This window comes from Montipora capricornis, chromosome 11 (genome assembly GCF_036669925.1).
Source record: "Montipora capricornis isolate CH-2021 chromosome 11, ASM3666992v2, whole genome shotgun sequence".
Taxonomy (NCBI): Eukaryota; Metazoa; Cnidaria; class Anthozoa; order Scleractinia; family Acroporidae; genus Montipora; species Montipora capricornis.
Window position 1 is genome coordinate 41,426,311 of NC_090893.1, and position 11,985 is coordinate 41,438,295.

Sequence of the window (11,985 nt, forward strand, 5' to 3'; positions counted from 1 at the left end):
CTATTTGAGACTTGAATTTACTATTAGATATCTACTTATTCTTGTATATATAAAGGTAAGCTTGAAGTAATTACAATTTTCTTTAATTTACAGCTCTTCGTTACGCTGGAAGCTAGTGAGTTGATATTAGTGGAGAAAGACCATATCAGAAAATTATTTAACTTGTTGCTCATAGCCGTTCTTTTGGCCTGATCGAAAATCAATGTGCTGCAGTCCAGTTGCTTGGTCACGTTTATGCAAATTTCCATTCCACTGTCAGAATATACCAAAGTACTATCTCAGTATAACAGGTAATTCATTGCTTCTTATTTAAAGTGTGATGTAATAAACTGTTGCAGGATACCGTTGCAGTATCTTGATATAAATCTCTTGGAATCCCAGTCAATCGCAGTCTAGCCCATCTAAACATGAGTTCCCCACCATAAGATGCAGAGCATTTACTGGATCAATTCTAACTTAACAGCCTTGGAATTATCCTTGTTGTATGTGCAATGCATTTCTGTAGAAAGGAGAAAATCAGAAACTTTTAGGACTTTTTGACTTCTATGAAGATGAATGTGGGTCTTGCTCAAACGTTTTCATTTTAAAGGAATGTAGTACGTAAGTTTAGTAGATAAAATGCAAGCAATAGAACCATGAAAAGAGTAAAAAGATATTTTCATATCAACAACTAGAACACTTTTAAAAGATGCATTTTTCAGCATGTCACAAACAAACCAAGAAAAAAGAAATGAGAGTTTTCTCAATAAGAGTCTTACCTACGACCTTCTGATAACTAATTGACCAGATTTTTGATCCTGAACACTCTAAAACAAAGAAAAATATTCAATAATAAGGAGATTTTATTTTTAGGAATAAATATTTGTTATTATAAATAATTAAGATGTTGTTTCTCTTTTTACTGCTATTACAATAATAATAATAATCATTATTTTTAAATGTCAGCTAAACTAATTAATAAGTCACATGAGAAGCATATCTGTCATTTATAATTATTGAGAGTCTTGCCTGGGAATAAAAGTGAGATGAGAGATACAAATTATAAATTATTAAAGAAGCCTTATCTGTAAGATAAAGTTTGATTGGAATTTTATGAGTCATTGGTCAGGAATGTACAAGTCACGTGACATAAAGCGCATGAAAACAAAGCTTACAGTCTTTAAAGGAAAGACTGTGAATTCCCACACAACTTTATTTACAAGTTATTAATTTCAAAAACCCTAATTACAAAAAAATATATATTAATTACATACACAACTTACATTTAGCACAGACTAATCAAAGCAAGTTGTACTTACATAACGTGAAGTCAGGTGTGTGAACACTCACTTATAATGAATTTATTACTAGGTTCAGGACATGACTTCTATGTTCCTCACCAATGACTCATAGAATTCCAATCAAACTTCACCTTACAGCTAAGCCTCATATAATTTTCTTATCTTATTTCATCATTATTGTAAGCCAAAATATAACATTTTATTAAGAAAATTGTGGGATAGTCAAATTCTTCCCCAAATTCTCATTACAACATATCTGTTTGTTGTAAAAACTTTTGAAAAGTAGACTCTCTTGTCCATCCTGCAGCCTTCATTATAGGTTACAAAGATATGTTGTTAACATATGTTGCTAGTGTAGATGTAGAGTGTTGCATGCTCCATAAACAGATACATTTATACCTGATCTTGAAAAAAAAACTTTCATCCATCTACTAACCAACTCCTTATGAACTAGTTTAAACAGTTTAACATTAACATAACAGTAGAAAAAATCCAAAAATACATTATTAATTTAAAACCTTGACTTCAAGCTCTGAAAAATGACGCTCAACTACAAACCCTAGTCTCAATTGCACTCTTTAATCTCACTTGACTTCTTAATAATGTCAACCAATGACAAAATAGAACTAATATTATATAAACTTACCTACTTGTGGTGCATGGCACAAGCGGGCGGTCAGGCACCATATGGTGGTGCCTTGTAAATTGCTTGTCAGCAAACCCTCAAAGTTTCCATTCCTAGAATGGGAAGTTTCAGCCTAGAAAAAAAAGATTGTCTCCTTACCTGCTTGGACGAGTTTGAGAGTTCTTCTGGCATACAAACATAATCCATTTTCTTAAAGGAATTCATCGAATTCACCAATGCAACCTCTAGAAAAAAAAAATCCAATTTGATTGACACATTATTATCTTAATCTCTGTTTATTTCAAAACAATAATAATATAATTGTCTAACATCATTTTCTCTCCAGTAGTGTCAGATCCTTGAATTTCATTAACTTTGCTTAATTCATATGAAGGATTTTTCTTTGCCATGTAAAAATAATTTTATTATAGGTAAATGTTGATAATATTGTAATGTACATGTAGCTGACCAAACATGTCAACGTGTCAGCATCAATCTGTCTGCTCCTGAGGATACTGTAGTAGATTAACATTTTACAAAAATCCAAGTTTCTTTTTCTAATATTATGCCCAGGTCTTCCCAACACCCTTTTCCAAAATTCCCAGGTACTTTCCTTCATTTTTATTATTAAAGATGTTTGCATGAAAGTTTTATAATATTATTTTAGTTATAGCTAGTGTATGGGATTGAATATTTTAACAGCATCATAGGTCCTGTCAAGATACATTTGAACTTTCTTCATTTCTGAAAACTTTCTATTTACAGTTATACTGCTATAAATAAATACCGGTACATAAATATATAAATATTAAATATCTTGCTTAAATTTTATGGATATTTTAACAGCATCATGGTCAGAGTAGTAGACACTAACTACAGTATTCTCTATGATGTCAAATTTTGTTGTTTTTAAGTAAATTTGGTCAAGTATGTTTCCTGATAAGATAAAAGTTGGACTTTGTACAGACTGTGAATAACCTAGAGAGGTCATTAAAGATTTTAACGGTTTAATGCTATCATCATTTAAGTAGTTGATATTGAAATCACCAAGAATAATGTCAATTGAATAAGTGCCAAGGATACTTCGTAGATGACTTACATACTGTATTATATTTGAGTTGTTCTTTCGGTAAAGAAAAAGCACTGTAAAATTGGAACACATTGGTTTAGATCTATTCATAATTATTACAAATTTCATTGCATTGACTTGTGGAAAGTAATCATGTTCCTTAGTCTCTATTGATCTTCTTGTACACAGTGCCAAACTCAAAAATCTATCAGTAGGATGATCTTGCCTGTAGAGAGTGAATGGCAGTAGATTAGATTTTATGTTAGTATCATTGCTATGAGGTACAAGTTGTGTCTCTGTCAATGCAATTAAATCACTGTTCTTTATATTTGTATCATACTTGATATCTATACTATGTTTTTTTAGTGATCTTATATTTAATAGACATATTGTAACCGTTCCATTGTCCGTATATTTTTCTCTAGTTCCCATAATTTTTGAGATTTCTCGCAGTCTTTCATATTCTTCGTGTACCCGAAAATCTGCTTTCACATCTTTGCTGTTAATTTTTCCTAGAATGTGAATACCATTTAAAGTGGTAGCTCGGCTCAGTGCAACATATACCTGACCATAATTGAATGATCTCTGTTTGACCAACTCAAAACTAATGACGAGACTGTTAAGTGACAATCCTTGTACTTTGTGGATAGTGACAGCGTAAGCTAATGTCAAAGGGAATTGCATTCTCTGTATTTCGGGAGAAGAAGGTTTATTTGGATGTATTTTAATTTTTGCTAGGACAGGTTCTATGGGTACAACTCTGTTTTGTCGCACAAAACTGTTAGTACTCTTTTGAATTAAACTCTTGCCAGCTTTGGCGTCATCAAATTTTATATAGATAATGGTGGGTTTTCTATTATTTTGATTTACTTCAATTCTGACAACAGTTCCTAATTGACCATTTATAAGTCTATCTGAAATATCAATATTGTTGGTTAGCATGACTCTTGCAGTTTCCTTTATACAAATATCACCATCAAGTCCACCAGTTTCAGATCTGGGTCTGGCTAACACTCTGTTAATATCTTGTTGTGATACATTAGTAGGGTACTGATCTGTGGCTCTAAGGTGAAACAACTGTACAGGTATTTGGTGAAATTTCATTTCATTGTGTCGATTGACTAGATTATTTTCAGCCCAGATGTGAAGAGCATCTGATGGGTAATTGACATCTGATGGATCTATAGATCTAGATTGAATGCACTTCACATCTTCTTCAGTTTGATTTGCTGTACGGAACCTATTCAAAAGTTCAGCAAATGGTTGATCGTCTTTCTGTCTCATTACATCAACAAGCTCTATCATTCTAAATAAGTGCCATGGGTGGTACAGGTTAAACACATCATTTTTGTAATTTGCAAAGACAGGTTTCCTCCGTATTGGTGGCAGTTGATACATGTCACCAATAGCAAGAACACTAATGCCTGCAAACAGATCTACATTTGATGTGCTAAAAATTTCCTTTAGTCTTTGGTGGATATGTAGCAAAGTAGTGTTAGCAACCATAGAGATTTCATCTATTATGATTAACTTGAGGTCAGCTAGTAACATTCTCATCTGTGTTTTCTTTTGGTCAGACATTGCGAGTAAATTATCACCTGTTTCTTTGGGAATTGCTAAAGCAGTGTTTATTGTTGTCCCATTTATATTAATAGCAGCAACCCCAGTAGGTGCCATTAAAAGAACTGTAGGTAATTCAGGATTCATAGGAGGATGTCTAAAGGTCTTTGTGACAGTGTGGTAGATTAATTGGATCAAATGACTTTTACCAGCACCTGCTCCACCAGTTATAAATAAATGTATTGGTTTTACTTCATCGGGTTTTAGACTATTCATGTTTTTCATTTTACTTCTACACCAGGCAAGAATTACATCGTAAGCATAGCGCTGTCTTTTGTTCAATGATCTAACACACTCCCGTAGCTGATCATCACTAATTTCTGTTGGCTGGTTGTGCGTTGTCATTCCTAGGTTTGAATCATTCCCAGTTTCTGATGATGAAACTAGATGCATAGGTAATTGTTCATTAAACGACTCGTTTGGTGCTGAATCATCTTGCTCTCCAGATTGTAAATCTGCATTTTCCTGGTCATTTATAGAATCATAGCTGTTGTGGATGATATTGCCCTGGTTATTTCTAAGAAATTCAAGTGCTTCTGTAACAGCATCAGCATCAGGCTCAAAATTCTCTCTGTTTCGTTCCACTACAGCTTGTACTTTATGCTCATAGAATTTAGAAGCATATGTTTGATCACTTCCTAGAAGACTTCTTTCATCTCTCCATGGGAAGTACAGGATCAGGAGATGATGAAAATACAGTTCAGGTTCTTTTGTTTTGTTTGGCTTGTGATATCTTATAACAGCTTTGACTTTTCTACACTTCATAACTTCATTTGTGTTCATTAGTGTTATTTTGTTGGGAAGAAATGTATCAGGATCACAATTGTGGTGTAATTCAATGACATCGTCAGTCAAAACCTCAGGTTGAGCATCAGCTGTTTCTTGGCAGTCCTTTTTGTATTCTTTATAATAGTATGCAGCAAACTCTGCAAGACATAGCTTATCTACAGAAGGAATACACTGTGGTCTTAAAGTCTATCGCTCGATAATATTAGATTTAAAGATGTCAGTACTTTCATTATCCAGTTCATCAAGTTCTTCTGGTGATTTTGCAATGCGCACTCTTTTTTCTGGTAGGTCAGTACTAACAAAAACTGTTGCTGGGAATATTTTTCGTAACCATAGTTCAGGCATGCATCTGTAAACACATTCTTGTGAACTAACTTCTCTGGTAGAGAGGAAAGCAGCACCGATTCTCTTTAAACTATCCCTGACACTCAAGTTTTCTTTCTTAGCTTCCTTCGCAGCATTCATAATTGCCTGTGAGCATTCAGTCTCATCCTTGGTAAAATATGAGCACACGTAAGTTATGCACTTGTAGTAGTTAAATACATGTTGCAAGTCAACATTCGCTCTAAAACCCTTAATACCGGCAATGAAATAATTATTAATGAAACAGCTGTCTATTGGTCTTTTCAGGTGCAGCTCATAGTCTGAGTCAGTTGAAATGGATAAAGCCCAGTAATATTCCTCTTCAGTTATGTTTACAGATTTGAAAATATCAGCTTCTGTTAAAGTAGGATCATAGTTTGCCTTACTAGGATTTAACACCTCATCTATTTTTTCTTTAACTAATCTAAGGATTTCTTTTTGTCTGTCTATTGTACTTATCTTTGCTTCTGGATCTAAATCATCACAAAGAGGTTCAGCCACAATAGTTTTGTTACTAAAGAAGTGCCCAAAATAAAATCTACATTTAATGTTTTTGGGTTTTCTAAAGGTCTTTGAATGACTGTGCTTTTGGTAGGTTTTTTCAAGCTCGAGTAACTCAGGGTCTTGATTTTGATCAGGAAGGCATGCCTGCACGTGTTCATCTATGAAATGGATATATGCTTCCTTGGTATCATGTGTTAGTTTAGGGCAATCTGATGTCCATATTAACGCATGTAAATGAGGTGAGCCTCTCATCTGAAACTCAATGCGGAGTGCATAGTATACTATTTTACCAATTGGGTTTGTATTACTTAGCAGAATTTCAGTGAAGAATGTTTCAACTCTATATTGAAAGTGCTTAGCAACAACAACAGGATTTACATTGAGCATTGAACATCTTTCATTATAAGACAAAGCATCAACTTGTTCATTCGTGAGATTTTTGCCTTGTGTTCTTGCAATAATCTGAAAAAGTTCAGGCCACCTAAGGTCAGCACAGGATAATGTCATAAACCATGTTGGTATCCCCAACTGTTTCACCATAGCTACTACTTCATACATAAATTTTTGCCAATAAGGTGGTGTTCCTGGAATTTGTCTCAAAAATAAATAAGCCTGATTTTGACAAATGAGATTTTGTAAACTGTCCATATTATTTGATCTTACTTGAGAAGCAGTAATCGACTGTCCATGCATTTTTTTCAAAGCAATATTGATGCTATCCAACACTTTCTTCTGTTCTATGATGAACTGAGCAAAGAAGAGATATTCAGGATTGGTAGCAAATCTACCACTGTGATGTAAAAGTCTTGCATTGAAGTACTTAACTGGTGATAACGTTATTTCTCGGTTGACAGAGTACCCATACCTTCCTTTTGGAAACAAAACAGGAAATGCTAGTTCTTCACATTGCTTGTCTGCCATGAAGGAAACTGGATGTTTACTTTCTCCAGGTGCAATAGCATACACTTCGTTTCCTTGAGATGATACATCATTTTGCTCAACACTTACAGGATAATCAGGTATGACAGACTGTAAGCAAGTTTCACTTGTTGGTGCTCGAAATTCGTTTAAAGGATCATCATTTTCTTCATCTGCAGATGTGCTGTCATTCTCACCATTTTCATTGTTTGCAGAAGTGTCATTACTTATACCAGATGCAGTGGCGTGGTTGTCATTATTCAAAGTTGAATCTAAACTAACATCATTTGGTTGTAATGCTTTAAGACAGCTAGCTATTTTGTCAATGTCTATGCATATATAATCATACAAGGGATTATTCATTTTGAGCCACGTCAGAGCATTTAATATCAGTTGAGGTCGCACAGCTTGAAAATAAACATGGCCCCTAAACTCCATCTTTCTCTTTAGTTTCAACATAATTATACCTGACCTTTCAGGAGGACGTGGCAATGTACTACATGTTTGTTCACAGTCAACTGGTACATTGCATATTGCTCCTTTAATCTTCCTCTTTTGGCCTTTAGGGATTACCACTATCGTTTCAAAAACTATCCTCTGTGCTATTAATATTTGTTCAAGCTTTTCTAGTACTGAGAGTTCTAGTGGTATTCTATCAACTTCCAGTTTATTACAAACAGCTTGACATGGTACATGTCCTTTTGAAGCTTTTGCATGGCATGTTCTACAGATGTATTATTTGTCATCAAATGATTTTATCTCAGTAAAAAGATGGTGTACACTATATTTATTCTCTTTAAGTAACATAACTGTTTTTCTATATAGTATTCTATGGCAAACTGAACATATATAATATGGCCCCTCTCTGATCTTATTCTGAAATACTAATATGAAGTGATCCAAATTATGCTGAACATTGTTTCTTCTAGAATTTTTTGCTGCATCACTTATACACTTAATTACTGTTTGCTTTTTTGTCAGATCCATTCCGCAATATTCCTGTTTTTTATTGTTCAAGTGTTGTGCCTTAACGAGTGGTTCAATTGCATTATACTTCCGCTTTTTATGTTTATTTATCAGATCTTTTTTTACAGGATCTAGTGATTTGTACCACTCTGCTCTGTCAAACAACAGTTTTTCCTTTACTGCAGGATCTAGTGATTTGTACCACTCTGCTCTATCAGACAAGACTTTCTCTTTTTCTGCGGGATCTAGTGATTTGTACTTCTCTGCTCTGTCAGACAACAGTTTTTCTTTTTCTGCAGGATCTAATGATTTGTACCACTCTGCTCTGTCAGACAAGAGTTTTCCTTTTTTTACAGGATCTAAGGATTTGTACCTCTCTGCTTTCTCCAACAAAACTTTTTCTTTTTCTGCAGGATCTAGTGATTTGTACCACTCTGCTCTATCAGACAAGACTTTCTCTTTTTCTGCGGGATCTAGTGATTTGTACCTCCGTACTCTCTCTGACAAAACGTTTTCTTTTTCTGCAGAATCTAGTGATTTGTACCTCTCTGCTCTCTCAGAGAAGAGCTTTTCTTTTTCTGCAGCATCTAGTGATTTGTACCACTCTGCTCTGTCAGACAGCAGCTTTTCTTTTTCTGCAGAATCTAATGATTTGTACCACTCTGCTCTGTCAGACAAGAGTTTTCCTTTTTCTGCTGAATGTAATGATTTGTACCACTCTGCTCTCTCTGACAAAACGTTTTCTTTTTCTGCAGAATCTAGTGATTTGTACCTCTCTGCTCTCTCAGAGAAGAGCTTTTCTTTTTCTGCAGCATCTAGTGATTTGTACCACTCTGCTCTGTCAGACAGCAGCTTTTCTTTTTCTGCAGAATCTAATGATTTGTACCATTCTGCTTTGCTAATTAAGTATTTTCGTTTGGCACTAGGTTCCATTTTTGCATAACTTTCTCTTCGTTTCTCGGCAAGTGATCTTTTCTGCAGATTAGATTTATGCTTCCTTAATACCTTTTCTTTTAAAGTCCTTGGCAAATTACTGTAACAGTTTAGAAATCTGATAATGTATGCTATCTTTGAATCATTAGTTGTAATAATTTTTTTAACAGTATTAGCAAAAGCTTGAAGGAGGTGGTTGTTGTCATTAACAGTTTGAAATTTATCCAGTGTTCCATCACTATGGAATATTGCTAGGTAGTATTTGGTACTTTTAGCCTTAGAATTGTGCTGAAATATACAACTTGCACAGTAATTTGAGAACCATATCATAAATCCAGTATTGCCACTTGTATTACCCAAAATAAAGTTTTGGAGGACCAGTTTGCTACTGCTGGATACACAACTAAATATGCCTTCTTTCTGTGTTGTAAAGACAATATCAACAGTGGCATCATATATTTGAAGTTTATTTGGAAATTTTCTTAAACAGCAATTTGCATCAGGACATGCAAATTGTTTCTGATAAAACTCATTTCCATGGTCAATAATTGCATCTAGAGTTTGTGAATTCCAGTAAGTGCATGAAAAACAAATGCAATAAAACGATAAAGTACAACATCGTCTTATGAAAGACTCAGCATCATTTCTTGCTAAAATATGCACCATTACTCCACCATCATCAGCAAGTTCTGATTGAGTGGTTTCACTGTACTCATTGACTGGGTGATTGTCCTCCTTTTCTAGTCTTGTTATGTCGACACCAATCAGCTCAAATAAAGTATTTGAATTTTCATATAGAGTTTGCAAATAACACATCACATCATGTATACTTTGTGCTTCTAATAGCACACATGTTCCTTGAGAATGGGGCATACCAAATGCATCTCTAGCATGTGAATCAAATATTTTAAATTTACCATCTGGATTACAGTACATAGAAACAGTACTACAGTCAATTGTTAAAAGAAATGATTGGTAGTTTTGTCTTACTAATGTCAGCAAAGCATCAACCAAAGGCATACAGAAACTCAAATCATGTATAATGGATCTACCGTTTACAGTACCACTATAACTTGAACTGTAATGAAGCTGATAATCTGTATTAAACACATTGAGCACTTCCGGCAACTCAGTCAATAACAGGAAAGTTTGTCTGGACAGTCTAGATAATCCAGAATACAATTCATTACCAATGTTCATAATGTTAATCAAGTCCACTGATGAGATAATATTATTCCTGTAATTATAGATAAGTGAAGTAAGAGACATTGCTACACACTGAGTGCCTGCATTCTGGCCAAACAATTCCACATTGCCTTGACTATAAGGCGCTTGAATAGTTCTGGTATGATTAATGGTCCCTGGGTTTTTCTCTATATCATTAAACAGCTTGAACTCTGTATGATTAGTTCTATGGTCAACGTTCTTGTAAATCTTACTAAAGTGTATTTACACCCAAGTTTCTCTCTTCGACGGCAAGTTTTAGGTTTTTTCCTTTGATGTGCAGTACACCATTTCCTTTTTGTACTCCTCTTCTTCGCAGCAGACCTTGGTATTACATACATGTAGTCTAACTTACGATGAAGTACACTCAATTTGGTAAATAAATGCATGGCAGAAGCTTTCGTTACGTTCTTTTTCATATATTTTGGAACTAATTTCCTGAAATGTCTGCTCTTATGCAAGGCTCGTGATAGCTGTTTCACTGGAATTCTGCTTGGTTCTCGATCTCTGTGGTGACGCCTTCTTACAGATTTACAATAAAGAAACTTAGCATAGCGAGATCGGAATTTCAAGTTATCTACTGATTCTTTATCAATATCCACAATATCAGATGGCTGTGCCTTATTCTCAAATGTGTTCTCCCCCAAGGCTCCTTTTAGCTCTTTCTCTGAAACACTGCTTAGTTCTCCATCCCTGAGAACAACATGGCGACACCCTTTTAAACAATTACAATAAACCAACTTAGCACAACAAGATCGAAGTTGCCAATCATTTATTGATTCTTTATTCTCGACATTCACAACAACAGATACCGATGCCTCTTTCTCGAATTGGCTACAGTCATTGAAAGCATTCAAAAGAGCTTCATTCAAGCACAAAACGCTACACCAAGTATGGTACAAAATGCTAACAACAACACTACTAAAGATCATTGCAAACGATACAAATAATTGGACATGAAATTGCATTACAGCTCCAAATACAAACGAATTCAGTAATAACTCAAAACCAAAAGCCATGATAATAAAAATAGACGGAAAATTCACCTTCTTTTTCAGAAGTTTAACTAAATGCATCCGGCTAGGCGTACATCTCTGCGACTCGATACCGCTAGTACTGACTTTGATGAGCTCAGCAACTTTCTTCTTCAGGAAACTTTCACAGTTCTGTGCTTCTGTCGTTTGGCATTTGGTTTCAGTGCAGTTCATATCATAATTTTCACATGTTTGCTCATTTAGTACACATTTGTTCTCAATATAACTTTCTTTCAGTTTGCGGATCAACCCGGGCCAAAACAATCGCTCAACGGCATCTTTTAGTGTGGGTCTACCGCAAACGGCGTGTGCATAAGTAAGTAGCTTGAGCGTTCCGAGGAAGAAGCTTAATTCAACAAAACGCCATATGCTTACAAACGACATACTATATGGGCTTCGCACTTTACCACAATTTGATCGCGCAAGAATGACCTTTTGATATCGTTACATTCAATCATGTGATTAATATGATTATGTGTGTCAACAAGGCATTATTATATAGTATACGTAGGATCGAAATTCTCCAATCACAATTAGCTATTTTAACAACTTGTTTCCTCAGAAGGACGTCTATGAAGCTGCCCAATCAAAACACGACAACTTCAATCCTCTTAGTGGTATAATTTCGCACAAACATTTCTTTGTGGTTGCTTTCTTTCT

General features: G+C 34.8%; 1 long non-coding RNA gene across 2 annotated transcripts; it reads right to left on the minus strand.

Annotated features, from left to right (window-relative positions):
• Positions 1–284: 284 nt before the first annotated feature.
• On the minus strand, positions 285–10,413 carry LOC138023920 (uncharacterized). 2 transcript variants are annotated; one of them, XR_011126845.1, is made up of 4 exons: positions 10,058–10,413; positions 2,065–2,150; positions 759–806; positions 285–499 (listed from the first exon to the last, which is right to left on the minus strand). It is a non-coding gene; the product is annotated as an uncharacterized lncRNA (long non-coding RNA). The 2 variants fall into 2 exon arrangements; XR_011126846.1 differs by lacking the exon at positions 10,058–10,413 and adding an exon at positions 6,914–6,999.
• Positions 10,414–11,985: the final 1,572 nt, after the last annotated feature.